We start from the raw sequence: 23,737 nt of genomic DNA, 5'->3' as shown, positions 1-23,737 counted from the left end.
CTAGACCAGTGTTTTTCAACCACGTTCCTGAAGGACCATTAGCTCTGCACATTTTGCATGTCTCCTTTACCAAACACACCTGATTCAGACAATGTTCATTAGTTCATTCATTTTCATTTGGCTTAGACTCTATTTTAGAGGTTGCCACAGTAAAATGAACCGTCAACTATTTTTCAAGCACAGGTTTTATGCAGCGGACGCCCTTTTAGCTGCAACCCAGTACTGGGAAACACTCATTCACACTCCCACTTAAGCACTAATTTATATAGTTTATTCAATTCACCTACAGCGCAGGTCTTTGGACTGTGGGGGTAACCGGAGCACTCACAGGAAACCCCCAACAACACGGGGAGAACATGTAAACTCCACACAGAAATAGCAATTGGCCCAGCCAGGAGTCGAACCAGAGTCGACCACCATCTTGCTGTGAGGCGACAATGCTAACCACTGAGCCATCCTGCCGCCCCTTCACGCATCCAGGTGGCCTGTGGTAGTGCTTTCAGCCCAATAGGAGTATGGCCGTGTCAAAGCTCCAATTGCCATCATTTGTTTCAAATGATTAGTGTCAATAATTACTTCCCTATTAATGAAATGCATCTCCTATCACAAACAACATCATTATGGATTGGTTAATTGGATGAGTTTAGGCATATTAGCCAATATTACATCTAAGCATGGAGGGGTGCTGCTTTATGGTCCATTTTCAGCTAATTGCATTTTGGGCCCTTGTAACCAGCATCATGAATGTGCATCTGCCATCAGTCTCTCTCTCTCTCTTTCTCTCTAGATCAATGTATGGTAGAAATGTAATTATCACGTCAGTGCAGGCGTAGACAGTCGTGTCTGCTTGCATTCTTGCCAGCCATGCAACACAGCGCTCACAAACCATGTTCTGTCATAATTATCTGGAAATGGTTAATATATACTGTATGTTATCAGACAGTGCATATTTGTTTAATAGTGTATAATACAAAAGTTTGATTGACAGCATTTCCAAAAAGGACTACCGAATAAATAAAATGCAGCATTTTGACTGACAGGACTTGTTACAAAATGATTAGCAAATAAATAAATAAATAAATAAATAAAATAAAAATCTAAATTAAAAAAAAAAAATTAATTTTAAAAGAAATAAACAAATAAATAAATACATAAAAATAAAATGAATATAACATTTAATATATAAAATTTATTATAACTGAAATAAAATAAAAAGCAGATATATAAAAGGGATATATATATATATATATATATATATATATATATATATATATATAAAATTGAAAAAAAATACGTAATTTTAATAAAAAATTAAAAAATATATAAATTAAATAAATAATAAATAAAAAGCAACAATTTGTCACAAATGATTACCAAATTAATAAATAATGAAAAAAAATATTTAGAATTTTTTTTTTTTTATATAATTTAAATAAATAAATAAATAAATAAATAAATAAATAAATAAAGTAAATAAAAGCGGCAGTTTGTGATTGACAGCACTTGTAACAAAATGATTATCAAATAAATAAATAAAATAGAAAAATATTATAAACTAACACTGATAACAATATTTTTTTGATTGACAGCATTTGTCACAAAACGATTACTAAATAATTAATCAAGTAAAATGGGAAAAATTATATATATATCCACAGTGAAAAACACCCCCTTTATTCTTCCCTTCTTCTCCATCATGTCACCACATGACCCTTGCTAATGCTAGATGTCAAGCCAGACCCAAAACAAAGGACCACTTTAGCTTGAGGTGGCCCGTGTCCACCAGCTCCATGGTAGGTTGACTTTAAAGGCTGTAGATGGGTGTCAGGATCACTGTCAGCCACTATTGGTCCTAATCCATCCCCTCAGAGCCAGTAGAGTCCATTTATTCCCCTGAGCACCTGCTGACTTTACCCTCCACCCTTCCCTATGCTGTTCTTAGGCTGTGTAACAACTATCAAGCCCTGTCATGCTACGGCATCCGTTCCCCGAAGCGCCCTGCTCTTCACATGGGCTGGGCTGAAACAGGATGGAAGACGTCCTCTTAAGTTAGCATAGCTACAGGGTATGTGCTTCAGTTTGGAAAAGACCCTGGAAGACTCGGCACACGCTGTCTGTGTCATTTAACGAAGACTCTTTGACTTCTGAAGGTCTTCATCACACAGCATGAGGCAATACAGGTCTAACGTAGAGAAATTTTGGAAAAGAGAAAAGGTAAATGCGCAATTTAACTGTGACAGGTCTCTCATGAAGAAACAAATATTTCATGATGCCAAAGTCTTCTTTGAAATGGTGATTCTCAATGCGTTTATGATTAGAATAGAATGACAGATGTAGAGGTACGTGATAGGATAATTACAAAGGTTTAAAAGACACAGAAAAGATGTCAAATGTTTCAAATAAATATATATATATATATATATATATATATATATATATATATATATATATATATATATATATATATATATATACATACATACATACAGGGCTTAACATTAACTTTTTTGACCACCAGCCAATGTGGCTAGTAGTTTTCCAACTTTACTAGCCACTCGCCATTTTCACTAGCCACAATTTTATTGTTGGGAAAATATATTTTATACACATAAATATGACTTTGACATGCTAAAATTACTTGATTTAGAGTTTGATCTCTACATGCTTCCTCATTTGTTTTACTTTTTGTGTGTCGTATATGAGCTTGCTTAATAATCATGAGCAAATGGGTCAGGGTTTCATATATTACAGTTAGTTTTCATAATTTTCAGAGCCCAAAATGGAAGGATTTACCCAATTTATCTCTGAGCACACCATAAATAAACAGTTAATTATTTCTTAGCCACACATTTTTTAATGTGTGAAAACATGCAAAATATAGCTGAATACTATACCTTTTATTTAACAAAACATATGCTCAGTCCTGGCTAAAGGTCCCAGATCACCAGTTAACTGCACATAAATGGGGAGTTATTCTCCCATTAAAGCAATGTTATTGTAAAAAAAAAAAAAAAAAAAAAGATAATTAAACCATAATAATGCAAAAGAAAGCAGGTAAAAAACATACTGTGTGATTATAAAAGGATGATCACACACGCATGGTTAATGAGACCCATACATTATCTTTTCAAAGAATGGTTAAACCGAAAGCAACTGGCGCTGCTTACAATAAGTCAACTCCTCCCTTTTTGTTCAGTCTATTTGAAAGAATCGATCGCATCAGTTGTGTTTCTAGACACAGTTGCTTTACAAAAGGAAACGGGAGCGCGCACGCGTTATAAACAGTTGCGCGCATCACCTCAGCTGTTAGCGCGAGTGATTATCCTCTCATCCGGTATTCTGCTTTGCTCCCGCGAAGTTTCGAATGCAATTATTTTTGTCAGTCGTGTTGCTTCTCGATCGCCTGTGCATGCATATTGGACCATTCTTATTGTCGAACCATGCTTTTAAGAATTATTATCTGGGAAAATAATTTTCCACCAGCCAAAGTGACTAGTGGGAGTGTCTGTCTTACCTTCCACCGCCGAAACCGCGGGTGTCAATTTAAAGCCCTGTTTATATACAGTATATATATATATATATATATATATATATATATATATATATATATAAGGGCTGTCAAATGATTAAAACAATTAATGTGATTAATCACACTTTTTTGTAATTAATCATGATTGGATTCTAAGTGGACTACAAACACACACACACACACACATGCACAAACACAGACAGCATGGGATCCCTCTCGCTCACACACTCTGCCGGTGAGCGAGAGGGATCCCTTCAGATTCATCAACAAGCACGATCACGTTCATGGAATTTGCTTAAACTAAGCGTTCTAAACTATGCCTGTATTTCACAAGCAAAGATTCTGACACACCAACGTGAAGCAGACGCTTTACAAAGGGGGGAAACACGTCAAACTTAATGAAACATTTGAGGACTCATGGACGCAGATGTCTTTGACTGCTTGCGAATTCATCTTACACTTTTATTCACATGGACACCAATTCTCAGCTTTGATGATTAAGATGATACTGATTAAGAGTCTACCATGTAAGCAGCGATTTTTGTGTTTTTAATTTTTTTTATGTTTTGGACTGTCGGAATTTCATTGTATTGATGTAAATGTGCTATTTTCTTGTGAAATAGTGTTTTCGAAGGTGAGGGTAAATATTTCTTGTGAGGTTAGTTATGTGCGTTGAGGTGAAGGTGAGATTGTCTTTAATCATCGAGTGGACGTCAAATGTGTTTTTTAATGTTGTGGACTGTCAGATTTTTACTGTATTGATGTCCACTTGGCAAATGATGATAATTGATATGGTATTTCTCTGTGAAATAATGTTTCAAATATGAAGGTAAATAGTCCTCATGTGGTTAATCATGGAATAATGAAATGAAAATGAGATTTTAGGATCATCCAGTGGCCGTCTAACTGATGACGCAGTGTAATTGACTAATGGAAAAAAGGGTGGCGTGAGAGAATTGTGTCACACACTGAGGAGGGCATTGTGCTGAAACGTTGTGCTTTTGAATTACCCGAAGAAATGAAAAAATTAAAATAGTATGAAGCAATTACTTGATGAGTGTGAATTATTAGCTTTTTAAATAAAACAAAAAAATAAATAAACAATTATGTTGCCTTATTGTTTTGGGAAATCATGAAGGAATTGTACGAAACCCAGCATTTTTTAGTCTTCATAATGATGTTTTTGCCATTCATTTATTTTCCTTTAGCTTAGTTACTTATTTATCAAGGGTCACCACCACAGGAGAATAAACCACCAACTATTCCACCATATGTCTTTCGGATGAGACGTTAAACCAAGGTCCTGACTCTCTGTGGTCGTTAAAAATCCCAGGATGTCCTTCGAAAAGAGTAGGGGTTTAACCCTGGCATCCTGGCCAAATCTGCCCACTGGCTTCTGTCCATCATGGCCTCCTAACCCTCCCCATATCATAATTAGCTTTATCTCTCTCTCTCCTCTCCACCAATCAGCTGGTGTGGTGTGTGGTCTGGCGCAAAATGGCTGCCATCACTTTATCCAGGTGGATGATGCACACTGGTGGTGGATGAGGAGATTCCCCCCTATTGTGTAAAGCACTTTGAGTGCCTAGAAAAGTGCTATATAAATGTAAGGAATTATTATTTTTAATATTCTGTATACTTATAGATGCCCTCCCAGCACTGGGAAACACCCATAGACTCTCATTCTCACACACACACACACTCATACGCTATGGCTAATTTAGTTAATCCAATCCGCCTGTCTTTGGATTGAAATGCCAACTGGCCCAGCCGGGACTCGAACCAGTGACCTTCTTGCTGTGAGGTGACAGTGCTAACCACTGAGCCACTGTGCTGCCTTTTGTCTTTCAGTTGAATGCAAATTATCTGTTATATTAAAACCATGTGATGCTGAGGACTTCATATTTCTCTGCATCACCCCCAACATGTTTAACATTTATCACTATTTAAGCAGGATGCCCTGATTAAGAGGATCACCTAATATATATTTCGAAACACTTTGTTTGCGAAATTTGGCAGAACTTTACTAACGTCATGTGCATAGTGCCAGCTTGTTTTCCACCAGACTTCAGGGACCCTTGAGGATTAGTGCTACCATCTGTCTGTATATACCATCCAGATGTGTTATATGAATACATTGATAAATATGTTTAAGCTGACACAAAGCAGAGGGCTGTAAGTGTACCAATCCAAGGAGGAGCAGCGGTGCCAGATCCCTGCTAATATTAGTCTATGTGCGATACATCTCTCCGGTCATTTGGTGGTCTACACTTGCCTTAGGGATCAAACCAACAAGCACTGTAAGATGGCAGATGGGGCCAGTACCCGATTTAGAGCGCTTTTTTGGTTGTTGTTTGTTTTATTTAGACTGGCGGCAACGAGGAGGCATGACTGTTTTTGTGGTGGCTGTGCCAACTGAACATCAGCCTGATGTGCACTAATGATTTGAAGCCCTGTGACAGAGTCATCCAAGCTCTCTTGTGAGAAGCCAGGAGTCACTCCGCTAAAGGTCACAGTCTCCAAAATACGGAAAACAAATGTTGACAGAACAATGAGCATTGATTTTTTTTTTCTTATTCTCTTAATGGACTTACTAAAAATATAGTCACAAAGGCTGATTCATCTCTTTCAGGTACCAAGAGCTCTTGTAGGATTATATATTTAACCTCTTCTTACTACCTTTGACGCAAATCACCTGTTTTTGTTGCCTCAGTCAATATATACAACACAGTTAAAAAAAAAAAAATGTAAAAAAAAAAAGCAAAAAAACAATTGAGTTAACTTATTCAATTTGTTTCCGGGAAAACATGAAGGAATTGAACAGAACTCAGCATTTTACAGTGTTCACAATAATGTTTTTATCATTAATTCATTCATTTTCCTTTGTCTTAGTTGCTTATTTATCAGGGGTTGACACAGTGGAATGAACTGGAATGTTTCACACAGTGGATCCCTTTCCAGCCGCAACCCAGCAACCCAGGTTTAGGCTGTTGTTTCTAACTTCTTCTTACTCCCTTTGACATAAATCATCTGTTTGTGTAGCCTCAGCCAGTGAATACAACACAAATCTTGATAAAAGAATGGTGGGGGGAAACTTCATTTTATGTTCAATACACTTTAATTTGTAAAAAAACAACAAAAACAAACAATTAAGTTAACTTATTCAATTTGTTTTGGGAAGACATGAAGGATTTGATTGGAACCCAGCATTTTTTTTCACAGTGTTCACAATAATGTTTTATTGTCATTCATTCATTCATTCATTCATTCATTCATTCATTCATTCATTCATTCATTCATTTTCCTTTGGCTTAGTCTCTTATTTATTAGGTGTTGCCACAGCTGATTGGGGGTCAGGGGACGGACTTCATTTTATGGTCAATCCACTAAAATTTGTAAAAATAAATAAATAAATAAAAAAAATAAAAATAAAAAAACTATTAACTTATCTTACTCAATTTGTTTCGGAAAAAAACATGAAGGATTTGAGCGGAAACAACCCTTTTTTACAGTGTTCACAATAATGTTTTTGTCCTTCTGTTTATATTCCCTTCGGTTTATATTGCCATATATTCCCCCCTATCTATCTATCTATCTATCTATCTATCTATCTATCTATCTATCTATCTATCTATCTATCTATCTATCTATCTATCATCTATCTATCTATCTATCTATCTATCTATCTATCTATCTATCTATCTATCATCTGTCTGTCTATCTGTCTGTCTGTCTGTCTGTATATATATATATATATATATATATATATATATATATATATATATATATATATATATATATATATATATATACAGGGGGACATTAGAAGCAAGAAATTTAAAGACATCATTAAGTATTTATGCTCAGCTACAGTTTTAAAGAAACACTTTAATGGTGAAACCCTTTTAACTATTTTTTTGTAAAGTGAACAAATTTAGGAAGTATTGCAGATGTTTTTATTTTTTTAGTTTTTTATTATAATTTTTTTTTGCAGCATGTTAAATGGTCATTATTTGATTACATTTAACATTGATTACACATTCGTGATTACAACTTACATTTTGTCTGCTTGTAGGCCTGCTTTAATAAAACAATATAACGTTTGATTAAAAAATAAATAAAAGTAATTTAACATATTTAATCAATTTGTAGAAATTTGATAATAAAATTAATTAGCAAATTATTGTATTTTTATTATTATTATTATTATTATTATTATTATTATTATTATTATTATTATTAATATTATTAATAATAATAATAATAATAATAATAAAGGTAACATACTTATGTGAAGTAATGAAATAGGCCCTTGGGTTTGCTGCTCCAGGGGCCAGTGTATTCTTAAATCAGTTCTGCCTGCTTGTTTTGACCCAGTGGCTACAATAGAAACTCAAGCAACATCAACATTTCCGAATAGTTACAGTTGACTAGTTGTTACTAGTAGATCCTAAAATACATTTTTTTAACAAACTTTTGTATTGGTTCCTGTAGCTTTTGGCCCAGTTTAAACAGTAGTTAAGCTTGCAACAGCAAGTCAACCGTATGCTTACAATTTGGCTACAGATGGCATCTTCCATCATACAAGTTCCCATCATGAGTTAATGCACCCACTTTGAATGTTATTACTTGATGGAATGGGCATTATCAGTGGTTATCAGCTGATCAATATGGGTCTTCTGCGACTACTAGTACGCTCAGAAGGCTGTTAACGTCCCTCCACAGGGTATATCAGCTATACTAATACAGACACTCCAGATCAGGATCTGTTTTTCCATTACTGTGACGGTTGAGTTTAGGGTTGGGGTAGAGGTAGACGTTAATGAAATACAAAAATATATATATATACATATATATAAAATTATCGTTAACTTCTGGCCACAGCCGTATAAGATCTATAGCTAATTAATCATGTGGATGTGTGATAACAACCTTCTGAGCCTACCAGTATTTGCAGAAGGTCCCTACTGGTCCTTTATTTATCAGCTGATCACTGCCCATTGAATCGAATGATAACATTCGAATCGGCTGGTTAATGCTTGATACAAAACTGCAACACCCATATTCTCGTACTCCCACTTGCTTTTACAGATCTACATCCCCTCCAAAAGCCTGAAGTTGGCAAATGAGGTTGGTACCACAACCATTATTTAATACGTTAACTGTTCTTTGCTGGTGGAATGATATTCCTAACAGAAGGCTAAAGAGAAAGGTGAAAACTAATCCTTTCCATGTGCAAGTATTTGGGCACTTGACAGCTTATCATACTGGTTTTGGACGCTTGACAGCTTGTCATACCAGTTAAACCAGCTTTGACTGGATAGGACCATAAAACCACATTATGCTGGATTTACCCGTTTATTTATCTGCACACTTGCATCAGGTATCTATCCAGCCTCACTGGTATACAACTGAGACATCATGTTTGCAAAGGCAGTCAGCGTCAAGGCTTGTTTATGAGTGCACTGAAAAGAAATACCTTTCTATTTCTCAATGTAATTCACTGTGTATCCAGGCTGAAGCGGCATTCCTTTGACTTCAAATGATATTTGAAAGAAAATCAATCAAGTACATGTTTAAAGCGTCTTTATTGGGTTGGTGTGCATCACGATGACCTTGCCTCTTACATTCAGGTTCGTGGGACATCTGTTTTCACCATGACCCCATCTTTTCCACCATCAAGCATCATATTTACCATACAAAGTTATCAAGATGGCCATGAGAGCACCTTCAGGCATGGCTGAACTTCAGCTTCACTCAGAGGCAGCTTCACCTCATGTGTTGATGCATCTGGCTAGACTGGGAACAAGCGATTTTGGCATTGCAGCGGAAGCCTTTTTCTGTGACTACATCTGCCAGTGCATTCTCATTTTCATCCAAGACCCTCGAAGGCCTGTTTCATAACAGCAGGCAGGCAGACTACGCTACCGCTGTCGCATAGCAATTACTCTATTTACACTTTCATTGTGCTATATGTTTTGCGAAATCGCACTTAATGATTGTTTGAGTGGGAAATCAGTATATATGGAACATTTGATTATATACATCCCAGTATTGACTCCACATGCTGATGAACGTGTGCACAAAAAAGCTGTAACTGTAAATCAAGCACTCAAATTCAGAGCTCCCTCTTCAAACAAGCCAGCAGACCCAAGGACTGTGCGCAGTTAGCACTTAATAAAACATCAAAGATATCATCGACATCATCATTTCTTGCTTACCTTTTCAATAAATCTGCTTGTTTCTCCTGTTACAAACATTTGAGTTCATGTGTCTATTACTGACAAGACCGATCATGCATTACATATCCAAAAGGCAGCTATAAAAGTGAAAATCTGTGTCTTTCTCTTCTCCACCATTCACACAAACATATAAGAAACTGTTGTGTCATATCCATATACTTATTCAGCAACTACTCACATTAACAGACCTAATCTGTTTTCATCTGTAGGCAAAGTCATGGGCGTACCAGTAACCCGAGCGGACAGAATGATCACTATGGACAGGATAACAGAGGGGCCAGTTTCAAGAGCCAGTGTTATTTATTATTCAATTATTTTAAATATTTCAGGGCAGACAGGATGTGCATGCATTCATGAATATTTCAATCCCTCCTATAAAGGAGGGGGCCACTTGTCCACTACCGACAAGGGAGCGTGCACGCTCCTTATCTGAGCTGTGGGACATTCACGCCCAAACCTGAATGTCTGTTCTTGAGTCAGGGAAAAAAATAAATGATCAAAAAAAAATATATTAATATTCTTTTCTCTCTCTCCATCTGGCCTCAGTTATGTGAAGCAGCAGCAGCAGCAGCAGCAAGCACAGATATGAGGCTGTCAAACCCCCTCCATCACGCCTTCAATCTCTGTTTGCATTTTCGCACCCCTCCTTTTTCGAACGTGGTCAGAAGACGGCCACCAAATTGCTTCGTGCGTAGGAGCCGCGGCTGAACTCGTGGGAGAAGTGACAGCAAAAGTAATTACGACGGGCACAAGCAAAAGGAAAAACTGACAACAAACAATCTCCCATCAACTCTGAAAGTTGTGACAGATTCTTAAGCTGTACATTTATATATCCCCCTCCAAAATGAGATATAGCATGCGTTAACCTCCTCCTCCCAACCCCTCGCCTCTATTTCCGACAAAAGGGGGATCCTGTCAAAATGAGATCTGCCTCTCACTGTAATTATGCCCCCCCAACACCCTAGTGATATCCACCAAGGTGCGGAAGAATAAACCACATTTTAAGCTTCATACCTAACAGCATTTATACCATCTGAATGATACCCTTCAACTTTCATTAAAAAAAGAACGATTTACAAAAACAACTTTGACTTACATTCCCCCCTTTGGCTCTCCCTCTTCTGCTGTCGTTGCGGTACACTAATCTCAGCTCTTTGAAACCCTGGATTGCACTTGGTTGCACATGCAAGACACTGAACTTGACAAACATCTTACCTTGAATTGCTATTTGTGATCCTATACTCCACAGGCTGGCTGAAGCAAAGCAATGCACGACCCAAATCTCTTCGATTTAGCCCTCCTCAAAACAACAAACACAAGAGCCTGAGATGCAAATCTATTTTCAAATCTTTTTTAGGTCCTTCCTTCAAATTTCCCCTTGATTACTCCCTGCTTTTATAATCCAGTCTTTTTCCCTTTTCCTTGAACGTCCGCTGTTTTCAGTGCCGAGTCTGAAGGATGCTGCCTATCTCTGCGAGACTGGAAAAGGAAAGAGAGAGAGAGAGAGAGACAGAGACGGAGGCAGCTCTCCGTGCGCAAGGTCCTCCCGTCAGTGACTGGAGGCAGCAGCTGCGCTCCAACCTCGAAGAATCCCGCCGTGCACCGCTCCGTTTAGCTCATCCTCCACAAGCGCTCGCATCCTGGACAACTTTCAGACTTGCACACGCAATCCACACTCCACATCCAGTCTGAAAAGCTGACCAAACCTTATTCTGCTTGTTTAATCCGTGTGTCAGTTCTGGATTGTGGGTCTAATTGTCTCGCAGCCGGCACAATGTCTAGATGTTCTGAGTATTGAACACTGTGCGCTCTCTCTCTCTTTCTCTCACACGCTCGCACATATGCACACACACGCTTGCCCTCCCTCTCGCAGTTCTTTCCACCCCCTCCATCCATCCATCTCTCCCTCCCTTTTTCTCACTCTCACGCTGCACGGGAGTCTGACAATTACTGCATTTGTGCTCAGAGTTCTGTCAAAAATAAAGAATCGCTTCTTGCTCTCCTTAAGCAGGAATAACATGCAGCTCCATATGCATACAACAACCACCCAATGTTGCCAAAAGCTCTTCTCCTGAGCGTGAACACCACCCACCGCTCCAAGGAGAAAACTGTACCGGCACCGGCGGAAGGGTCACTATTCAGTGTTGGCCAACTGTCAAGCGTGATTGAGGAGGTAGATGAAAATAGAAGCAGATGAAGCAAGCAGATCAGAGCACTTGCAGGAAGCAAGGACAATACGCATCGAACAGCGACCGTGGAATCATATAATTAGCGGCATAAACAAAATTGCCAATTCCCTTATCGCCTCGACACACATATGCACTGAGAAAAGCCTCCGGGGGGCTAGTGAATGGGAAGCAGTGGCAGAACTAATAAAAAAACAAAACAAGGATTGGCCTGAACAATGGTAAGACGTGGAAAAGACTCGCCGTATCTGGGCCTGACCGGTATTCATATATGCAAACAAACAAAATGAACGAGGATGGCATACTGTATTTGACCTGCAAAGCTGATTTTATACTACTTTTAATGAACGATTCGGTAAAATTCTGATATGTTGAGGTGTGGGTAGCATCTATTTACAAATGCTTATACTATTCTTAGCATTAAAGATGCAAGTTTTCAATGTTACATTGAGGTTAACATTTACAGTAGGATCATCTTACGTAAGAATGAACTGTATATACCAAAGATGTCCAAACTTGATCTGGGATGGTTGTTGTCCTGTAGAGTTTAGTTCCAACCCCAATTAGATACACCTAAACCAGCTAATCAAGCTCTTTCTAGGTATACTAGAAACTTCCAGGCAGGTGTGTCGAAGAAAGTTGGAACTAAACTATGCAGGACACCAGCCCTCCAGGACTGAGTTTGCTCACCCTTGGTGTACACTCACAACTCTTACAATCACAATATTGTTCACATTTCAGCATGATAAACAACCTAATAAAGTTAATGACATGAGTCTTTCTAAACTTTAAATGGCACAAGACTGCAAAACACTACGATATTTTATGTATTCATTTGTTTCAATATGAATAATATAATTTATATCAATATGTAATATTTTCTGATGTAGACAATTGTTGATTGATAGGTTTAAAATAGTTAGTTCACGCACAAAAAAAAATCAATTACGTTCATAATTGCCTTGATTCATCTTCGAAATACAAATTTAGATATTTTAGATGAAATCAGAGAGCTCTATCATTCTCAATAGAAAGCAAGTTCAGAATAAATACCAAAAAACATCTTCGAAACAGACCAAATGCTGTCAGTGAATTTAGCTGGAATATTATGAAGCTACAAGAATATACCTGTGCACTCTATACTGACACTGAGAAGAATAAACTGCTAAATAAGTTATTTTGTTTTATTTGTACATGGAAATGTACCTGATGATATTAAGATTGAACCATTGAAGATATGTGACCTGCTTTGAGATATATATTTTTTTGTATTTTTCTGGACTTTGAATGAGTTTGGGACCTATGGAGGATGAGGGAGCTCTAAGATTTCATCTACACGGTAAAACAACGTAGGGTTTCTCCATACATTCACAAAAAAAAAAAAAAAAAGAAACAATAATATTAAGCCACTGAAACCACTGAAAATATTTTAGTTGTTTTGAATAATTAATTAATTTATTTATTTATTATCTATTTTTGTATTTTTCAGAATGAGTTGTGACCTATGGAAGATGAGGGAACTCTTAGATTTCATCTACACTGTAAAAAAATAGGTTTCCACGCAATCCATTCAATAAAAAATGTCAGATAGCTTGATAATATTAAGACTGAACCACTAAAGATGTATGTCTTGTTTTGAGTATTTAATTAATTATTTATTTATTTATTTTGTATTTTCTGAATGAGGATGGAATGAGTTGGGACCTAAAGTATGGAGAATGAGGGAGCTCTCAGATTTTGTCTACACTGTAAAAATTGTAGGGTTTCACACAATGAATTAAAAAAAGTCAGATAGCTTGATAATACTATGATTGAATCACTAAAGAGATTTGTATTGTTTTGAGTATTTATTATTTTATATATATATTTCTGGACTTTGAATGAGTTGGGACCTCTGGAGGATGAGGGAGCTCTCAGATTTCAACAACACTGTAAAAAATGTAGGGTCCACACAATTCATTCATAAAAAAAGTAAGATAGCTTAATAATATTAAGGTATAACCACTGTAAATATATGTCTTGTTTTGAATATTTTATTAATTTATATATTTGTTTATTTATTTTTATTATTTTTCTGGACATTGAGTCGGGACCTATGGAGGATGAGGAAGCTCTCAGATTTCATGTACACTGTAAAAAATGCAGGGTTCCACACAATTCATTCATAAAAAAAATGTCCGATAGCTTGATAAAATTAAGATTGAACTACTAAATAGATGTCTTGTTTTGAGTATTTTATTCATTCATTCGTTCATTCATTCATTCATTCAGTCATTCATTCGTTTACTCATTAATTTATTTATTCATTTATATATTTATTTATTTTTGTATATTTTTGGACTTTTAATGTGGGGACCTATGGTGGATGAGGGAGCTCTCAGATTAATCTACCCTGTAAAAATGCAGGGTTCCAAACAATTAATTCATATGGTCCCAGCACAAATCAACACAAGTTAACTTTATAGATTTAATAAACTTAAGTAGATAGAAAATGATAAAAATAAGGTCCCAACAAAAGTAAAAAATTGTGTTGTTTCAGCTCATTTTACATAAGTAGTTTGAAAAAAAAAAAAAAAAAATATATATATATATATATATATATATATATATATATATATATATATATATATATAGCTAAATAATTTGTAATTTGTTAAAAATGAACTATGATCTTGGAGGTTTGAAACAACATGAGGGTGAGTAATTAACAACATCATTTTTAGGTGAACAAACCCTTTTAAAATGCTTATTCATTGCTTCTTCTTTACAAAAGTTTTAAAAGTTTCAAAATGTATGCAAGTAATAAAAAACTAATATGCGGTCATTTAAATATAAACCTTGAATCTGCCATGATAAGATGCAGCAGCCATTCTAGAAACTAGCACTAGCACTTTTATGAACCCTTTTTTACTGTAAATTTAGGTTATCATGCAACTTTAATCAACCTGCACCTTTCAAATCCAAGAGAACTGGAGCAGTTTGCATAAGTGAAGACCACACGAACAGCACACAAGGGGTAGAAGCTCATTCGTGAAGATGTGTACCTGTTTTGACCATTGGCTGTTTAATAAAATATTAATAGAGTCAATTTTACCAATGTCATTTTGCCCACTTTCTGGAATAAAAGGATATTAAGTATGTGAGTCTCTAAAATAACATAACAGATGGAGTCTTTTATTCAGGGATGAAAAAGAATATGAAATTCCCTATGATTTTAGTTTGGTTGAATACGTTTGAATGCTTTATTTAGAAGCAGTGTTTGTGTACTGCTGTCTACCAACTGAACACAATTAAAATAAATTAGAGCCAGAGAAAACTCAGATAATGTGACTACTAGAATATATATGTTCTTTCTAAAGATGATCAAGAGTCAAAATCTGTAAATATTTCAACGTAGTGTGTTCATTTGTATCCAACCTCTTCATGTCCTATGAGAAAATGCATGTAATTACCAAAAGCCTTCAAGTTCACCGTTTTAATTATTGGCCATCTGGCAGCAGGCATTAAAACTCACCAGAAATCCATCAATCCCTACAATGTCACAGTACAAAGATTTAACAACTGCTTATCACATTGCTCAATGAATAATTATGGCCTCAATGTTTTAGTCATCTTTTGTGCTGATTAGTCATGACGCTTTACATCAAAACCGAAACAACAAAAACAACCGACCATAACTGTTCAGATTTACTCTAAACAATTGAAAGCGATATTAATATTACAGAGTATAGTTTGTAATGCACAGTGTGTCACTGTGGACATAATCCGTATTGCACGAAGTCAAGATAAAGATACTGTATAATTCAATGTGGTGAAACATGCTTACTTTATGATTACCACCAGTGCTTTGTGTAACTAAAGGGGCATTTACACGAGAGATGGACTCATTGATACTGCATTATCAATGTTAATATATAAATCTGATATAAATTCATTGTCGTTTTCTGAATTATTTACAAATTATTTTTTTTTTTTCTTTAAAGGACACCTATTATGCAAAAATTACTTCTATAAGTGGCTTAAATACAGTTGGTATTTTTAAAAAGACGTCTGGGAGCCCTCTCATCTCATTTGAATCTAAGGCGACGAAAATTAAAATGACACAATTTAGATCCAAACCTAAAAGAAAGAGTTGCAAAGAGTTAATATATATATATATATATATATATATATATATATATATATATATATATATATATACACACAAACACACACACACACACACTCACACACACATATATATATATATATACATATATATATATATATATATATATATATATATACATATATATATATATATATATATATATATATATATATATATATATATATATATATATAGGGTATTTTAAGCTAAAACTTCACATATAACTAACCATAACTGTTCAGATTTACTCTAAACAAATGAAAGCAATATTGATAGTACAAAATACAGTGTGTCACTGTGGACATAATCTGTATTGCATGAGGTCAATATAAAGATAATGTATAATTCAATGTGGTAAAACATGATTATGGTCATTGCCAGTGCTTTATCTTACTAAAGGGCCTTTTACAGTAGAGATGGACACTGCGTTTACACTAGGGATTATAACTGCATTATCAGTAATTATATAGATACATCTGGTATCAATTGGTTGTTGTTTTCTTCATTTTTTTCTAATTATTCAGTATTATTTTCAATTATTCAGTTTTTATTTTTCTTTAAAGAGCACCTTTTATGCAAAAATCACTTTGTTTAAACACAGATGTGTGGCAACAGTGTGTGAATATAGCCAGATTTTAATAGTGAAAATGTATTAATTCTATTTTATATAATCAAACTTCATAAAAACAGTCTGTAGAAACACTTTGACATTCTCCCATTGTACATGCCATCAGAGGGGGAAAGTCCTGTCCATTGGTGATGATCTCTATGTCATTAGCATTAACAGTCCTGAGTGAGAAACAGCTGTCCGCTATTCTAGTTTTTACACCCTACAGGCCAGAGTTTATGTCATGCCCTTTTTTGTAAAGAGCGGTGCGGAGCCCTCTTATTTCATTTGAATTTAAAGCGACAGTCATCAAAACAGCACAATTTGAATCCAAGCCTAAAAGGGAGAGTTTCAAAGAGTTAGAAAAAATATATGTGTGTGGGGTATTTCGAGCTTAAACTTCACATACAACCAAATATAACTGTTCAGTTTTACTCTAAACAAATGAAAGCAATATTGGTAGTACAGAGTCTAGTATGTAATGTACAGTGTGTCACCGTGGACATAATCCGTATTGCATGAGGTCAAGATAAAGATACTGTATAATTCAATGTGTTGAAACATGATTACTTTATGATCACCGACAGTGCTTTATCCACTTAAACTCTGCTGCTATTTGGAGATTTCCGCCTGGATTTTGCCTACCCAAATTTAAAAGCTTCCCAAATCCACATGCAGAGGTGTAAATGCAAAAATTTGGTATCATTTTAAAGAAAACCCTTTGAATTTTCATAAAACACTATTGAAAGTGTTTAAAGTAACTGTATATGACGTCTGCGTTATAATAAACACCTAAAAAAAAGAGGCGCTTTTTGTATTTTTTTTATAAACTCAAATTTGAAAGTGTACCTTTTAGGTTCTGTGTGGTCTAGCGTGCTGTAATTAGTTTTGGTGGTTCATGCACATGTCTGTATTCATAGGAAAAAAAAAAATGTCTCTACCATAATCTATGCAAAAGTTATTGCTTTTCAACTGATAAGAGGTGCTGTACAAGCCACAGAGACCGATCCTTGTTTACATATTTCACTATTCTTTTGTTTGATCAAACATAATTCACTGTGTTTGGACCACATCAGACAAATAAAAGGATTACTTATGCACATCACCTCAAAAACAGGGGAGAATGGCCCTGAAGGGCACAGCATAAGGTAAGAGATGACAGCTGTCTGTGCTATCTGGGGCTGCTTATTGATCATAAATGTATTGTTTACATATCTGCGCCATGGAAACACCACAATTCATTCAACAACTGTTTGGCATATGAATATAATTCAGTAAAAAGAATGCTAGAACTGTATGAGCACCGGCAAGAGCTTTCATTTGAGCTACAACTTGTACATGTGTCATATAAAAAAATATGAAAATGAGCCAATGTAAAATACCCAGCTCCGGTATCCAAAATACTGTGTATTTAAGTATAAATAACTTTTATACTGTAGAATAAAAACCAAAGTGATGCATATGTGCATAAAATATAGATTCTACACTTTCAAACGACTCCCCTTACGGGGGTCTGGTGCAACGCTAGCCCTTTAAATCTGAAAGCGAAAGTCGATGACGTCACGGACCCGGTACCGGGTTCGCAGAGTTTAAGGGTGCTTTCACACCTACACTTTTGTTTTGGAACGTATCTCGTTTACCCAGTTACCGCGGTTTGTTTGGCATATGTGAACAGGGCAATCGCGCTCTGTTCCGCGCCAAAGTAATTGCTCCGAGATGGCTTGAATGAGGTGGTCTCGGCTTGATTGAAACGAACCCTGGAGCGGTTCGATTGCAGTGAGAAAGCGATCCGATCCGAGCGCGATTATATGACAGTGTATTATGGATATGTAATAGGCTTACGGCTATATGAAGGGAGAATTATGAGTAGGGCGGGAAGTTTCGCAAGTCTCCGGATGCCCGCAAACGAGTGATGATCTCCCGGCGTCTCCCTCCCGGTCCTCAAATAGGCATTGTCGCGCACCCTTTTCACCCCTCCCCACCGCGTCTCTCCTCAGACACGTTGCACGCGTGCACCCTATCAATCACCACCAATCCACCACCTCTCCTGACAGCTTAGCGGGACGCTGCAAAATAAACCCTGACACTCTGACTAATGTAAGGAGAGTTTACTCGCACGTGACTTGTTTTAGCTCTTTTGGTCCAATTAGAAACTTTGCAGTGTGAAAGCGAACCGCTCCAAGAGAAAAGAGCAACAATGTAACAATTGTAATCTCTGTTTCGGAACAACTGAATCGATTCACAGGTGTAAAAGCACCCTAAGTGGTTATCTTACCAGGGCCATTTACACTAGTTGTGTGGCAAGTGTGCGAGAATAGACGGATATTTATTTTAATGGTGAAAATGTTGTAATTCTATTTTACATAATCACACTTCATAAAACGTTTGATTGACATTCTTCCTTTGTATATGTCATCAGAGGGGAAAAGCCCCAACCAGTGGTGATGATCTCTACCTCATTAGCATAAACAGCCCTGAGTGAGAAGCAGCTGTCCGCTATCTGAGTTTTTACACCCTACCTTACTAAGTTTATGCCATGTTCTCTTTTGTAAATAGGGTTGGGAGTATAATCTCATTTGAATTTAAAGCGATTGTCACCAAAATGGCACAATTTGGATCAAAGCTTAAAGGTGCAGTCAAAAAGAATAATAAAAAAATATATGTGTGAGGTATTTTGAGCTGAAACTTTACATACACACTCTAGAGACATCAGAGACTTATTTTACATCGTATAAAAAGGGGCATAATAGGTCCCCTTTCACTGGACTGTGTCTAATTCCTGTTAGAAGTAAACACCTCTTTAGCTAAGATTATGTACAAAAACAAAAATAAAGAAATAAATGAACTCAAAATGCACAAACAAAAATGTTAATAAAACTGTATTTTTTTCTGAAATGTCTTTCTGGGGGATTCTTGGTGGTTTCTTAATATGAATGCTATAAATAATTACAATTAAATAGAAAGCTAGAGTTGGTTTAGAAAAAAAAAACTGGAGGAAAACAGCCTGTAGATTAGGAAATCTTTAACAATGTTCAGCTTTTATGATGGTATTATAGTTTATTTTAAATGTATGTTCGAAATGATTTAATGAAAAAAAATCTAAACAATTTACATGTTTATTTATTTAAAATGAACGAAATGAATGAACGAAAGAAATGAATGTTTATATTGAGTATGCATACTTAATATAGTGTAATGTAATGGAATGTAATGTAATATAACATTGAGTGGCAACACAGTGGCACAGTAGGTAGTGCTGTCGCCTCACAGCAAGAAGGTCACTGGTTTGAGCCTCGGCTGGGTCAGTTTACATTTGTGTGTGAAGTTTTCATGTTCTCCCTGAGTTTGCGTGAATTTTCTTTGGGTGCTTCGGTTTCCCCCACAGTCCAAAAACATGCGGTACAGGTGAATTGGGCAGGCTAAATGGTCCGTAGTGTATGAGTGTGAATGAGTGTGTATGGATATTTCCCAGAGATGGATTGCAGCTGGAAGGGCATTCACTGGGTAAAAAAATATGCTGGATAAGTTGGCGGTTCATTCCGCTGTGGCAACCCCAGAATAATAAAAGGACTAAGAACTATGAATAAATGAATAAATAATATAATTCATAGCTATTTGTTACTGGTTAATAGCTAAAACATCCATGCTAACTTTTTACAATTTGTAATGTCAATGTTTTTGTCATACATTTTATTTGCTATTAGGTTCCAATTAAATAGTTAATAATTTTACTGCTTTTAATTAAAACATACATTATTTGTGCCAATGTGGAACTTTATTCATTTATCATATTTTGCTTTTAATGGCCAGTATGTGTCATGTCAATGTGATATGACTTAAGTATTGTGGTTTTTGAATACCAAAAGTGCCACAAACAAACAAACAAACAAACAAACATGTTTTTATGTTACTTTAACTTGTAGTAATAAGTTATAATCATATTGTTGAGATGTAGTTAATTTGATTCAACTGAAAAATTAGGCAGCAAGATGTTTTTCAAGTGTGTAAGTAAATAAACAAATTGTTGTTGTATAAATATAGTTGGTGTTGTAGTGTATTTTAAATGTAAGTTTGAAACGATTTAATAAAAAAAATTCTAAACATTTTTATTTATTTATTTATTTATTTATTTATTTATTTATTTATTTATTTATTTATTTATTTATTTATTTTTTATTTTTTTATTTGCTTGCTTGTTTGTCAATTTATTTATTTGTTTGTTGATTTATTTATTTAATTAATTAATTATTTGTTTGTTTTTTGTTGATTTATTTATTTGTTAATTTATTGATCTTTTTTGCTTTTAATGGCCATTATGTGTTGTGTCAATTTGATATGATTTAAGTATTATCATTTTTTAATACAAAAAAATTGCCACAAACAAAATTTTAGCGATGTCCCGATCAGGTTTTTTGCCCTTGATTTTGAGTCATTTGATTTTGAGGATCTGCCGATACCAAAACCTGATCCGATACTTCTAAAATACATTAAAACAAAGAATAAAGAGGACCAAAGAAACAGATCCAGCTTTAAGCTGTATAGAAGTGTCTTGAAAAAATATCTAGTCAAATATTATTTACTGCCATCATAGCAAAAATAAAATAGATCAGTTATTAGAAATGAGTTATTAAAAATATTATGTTTATTAATGTGTCGAAAAAAATCTTCCCGCTTTTAAACAGAAATTAGGTAAAAAAAATAACAGAGAGGGTAATAATTCAGGGGGGCTAATAATTCTGACTTCAACTATATATATATATATATATATAATGATTTTTTTGCAGTATTTCCAAGTAGTTTGTTGTGAATCTGTGTGAATGTAAATTGTTTTAACAACTCTTGTTTGAATGGAAAAATAAGAAAAATGTGTTAATGTTACGGTGTAAACATATGCTTTTCAGCATGAACTTATAAAGAACTGCTAAATGGTGCAGTATTGATGATCTTCACTCAACAGAAGCTCATCTCTAAGAGAAGCAGCGCAAAGGCCTGATTTTCTCCCTCCTGTGGTGCTGATAATGGAGGAGAAGACAGATTTGGCCTGATCCACGTCTAAAGAGTTGTTTTAGCCTCGCAATCAAAAGTTTTAGGACAAAACCATTCCAACAAGGGCAAACAGAGAGTGTTTAGTATTTCTAATCAATGCTGAATAAGAGTGAAAAACCTAGAAACTGTGCCAAGCCATCGAGCATCCATTCACAAATGACTATGATTGAGATGATCTGCCGGCCAGCAGCAAGATGCAGAACAGCTAATAAATGACTTCAGATAACAGTGACGGCAAAGCAGTCGGCTGAAAAGTGACAATGACTTCTTTTGAAAAGATATTAAACAAATATTAAAGGAATAGCTTTCATCATTTATCACCTTTTTATTTGTAACACTAGGCTGTAAAAAGCACTCGTATTTTATACTACCCTTCGCAGTTTTGCCATTTTTAAAATGTTTTAGGTGCACCAAGAATCCCTTTATCAATAGTCATGTGAAAGCAATAACAAAATCTGCATACTACCATCTCAAAAACATTGCAAAATGTAGAAACTTCATGCTTTTATCAGCAGCAGGGTGGATTACTGAAATGGACTCCTCATCGGCCTTCTCAAAATGACAGTCAGACAGTTGCAGCTCATACAGAACTCTGCGGCCAGAATTCTGACCAGAACCAGAAAGTCAGAGCACATCTCGCATGTCATCAGGTCTTTACACTGGCTCCCAGTTACATTCAGAATAGATTTTAAAGTATTACTACTTGTCTATAAATCACTAAATGGCCTAGGATCTCAATAAATTACAGATATGCTCATTGAATACAAACCTAATAGATCACTCAGATCTTTAGCATCATATAAACTAGAAATTTCAAGAGTTGTCAAAGCAGGGTGAATCTGCCTTCAACTACTGCAACCCTACTGCTGGAATCAGCTTCCAGAAATGATCAGATGTGCTCCAACATTAGACACGTTCAAATCCAGACTGAAAACACATCTGTTTAGCTGTGCTTTTACGAAATGAGCTCTGTGCTACATCTGACAGATCACACTATTGTGTCTTTCTTTTCTTTTTAATTCTTTTTATAACCTGTTTTAACACATTTGAATCTGTTTTATACTATTTGTCTATATTTTTTCTTTTATACTTAGAATTAGATACTTAGAATATACTTAGAATTTTATACTTAGAATTTTATACTTATAATTAGACTCTTTTATTCCTGTTCATGTAAAGCACTTTGAATTGGCATTGTGCATGAAATGTGCCATATAAACAAACTTGCCTTGCCTTGCATTTATTTATTCAAAACAGTGAAATTATCAAACAATTTAATGGAAACTAATAATAAAAAAATAATTATATAAATAAAATATATATAAAAACTATTGACATTTTACAAATATGTTTGTAAAATAGACGACTTGCATCGATCTTTTAATTCTTGAAAATTAACAAACAGCTAAATATTATATTATATTATATTATATTATATTATAATATTTTATATTGTATAGTTATATATAATTTCAAAATAAATAGTTTGCAGTTTTTTAACTTTTGATAATTGTATGCCTACTCAATATAACCATTAATTTCTAAATAAATATATGTAAATAAATAATATAAAAAGTTAATTAAATTAAATTAGGTTAAATTAAAACAAACAAACAAACAAACAAATAAATAAATCAAACAGACAAGCAAACAAACAAAACCTTATCCCAAACTTTTGAAGACTTTTAACTTTTTGAATATATATAAAGAGCCATTTTGTATACTCTAAAGTTCCACATTGATACCTAAAGCCGGATGACAGTTGGAAGTATCGCACACTAGACACGTACATTTACATGATGTTTAATATTGTAACTATCAGATGGCGCTATGTCAAGCGGCTGAAATATAAACAGTGTCACGGCTAATAGAAACCTTTAAAATTCTAAAATGCATAGCGCTGCATGGCGCTGCGTAGCGTGACTCGGCACGTCACCGAGCGGGGCTTTTGGTGTGCGACCCCCTTAAAGTTATATA

At 35.1% G+C, this 23,737-nt stretch overlaps 1 protein-coding gene across 5 annotated transcripts in view; it reads right to left on the bottom strand.

Annotated features, from left to right (window-relative positions):
* The window catches only part of si:ch211-170a17.1, an 829,907-nt gene that overhangs the window by 569,449 nt on the left and 236,721 nt on the right, over positions 1–23,737 (bottom strand). For 2 of the 5 annotated variants that reach the window (XR_012389966.1, XM_073922202.1), the window contains exon 1: positions 10,987–11,587. The exons of 1 other annotated variant lie outside the window; for it this stretch is intronic. The gene's annotated coding sequence lies outside the window, so the exon portion shown is untranslated. Of the gene's footprint in view, positions 1–10,867; positions 10,967–10,986; positions 11,588–23,737 lie in introns of those variants that run through there. 2 more of the 5 variants (XR_012389967.1, XM_073922204.1) reach the window with 1 other exon arrangement.

Source organism: Danio rerio, chromosome 14, assembly GCF_049306965.1.
Source record: "Danio rerio strain Tuebingen ecotype United States chromosome 14, GRCz12tu, whole genome shotgun sequence".
NCBI lineage: Eukaryota > Metazoa > Chordata > Actinopteri > Cypriniformes > Danionidae > Danio > Danio rerio.
Note: the sequence above shows the minus strand (reverse complement) of the source record. Positions and strands in the feature narration are given on the sequence as shown.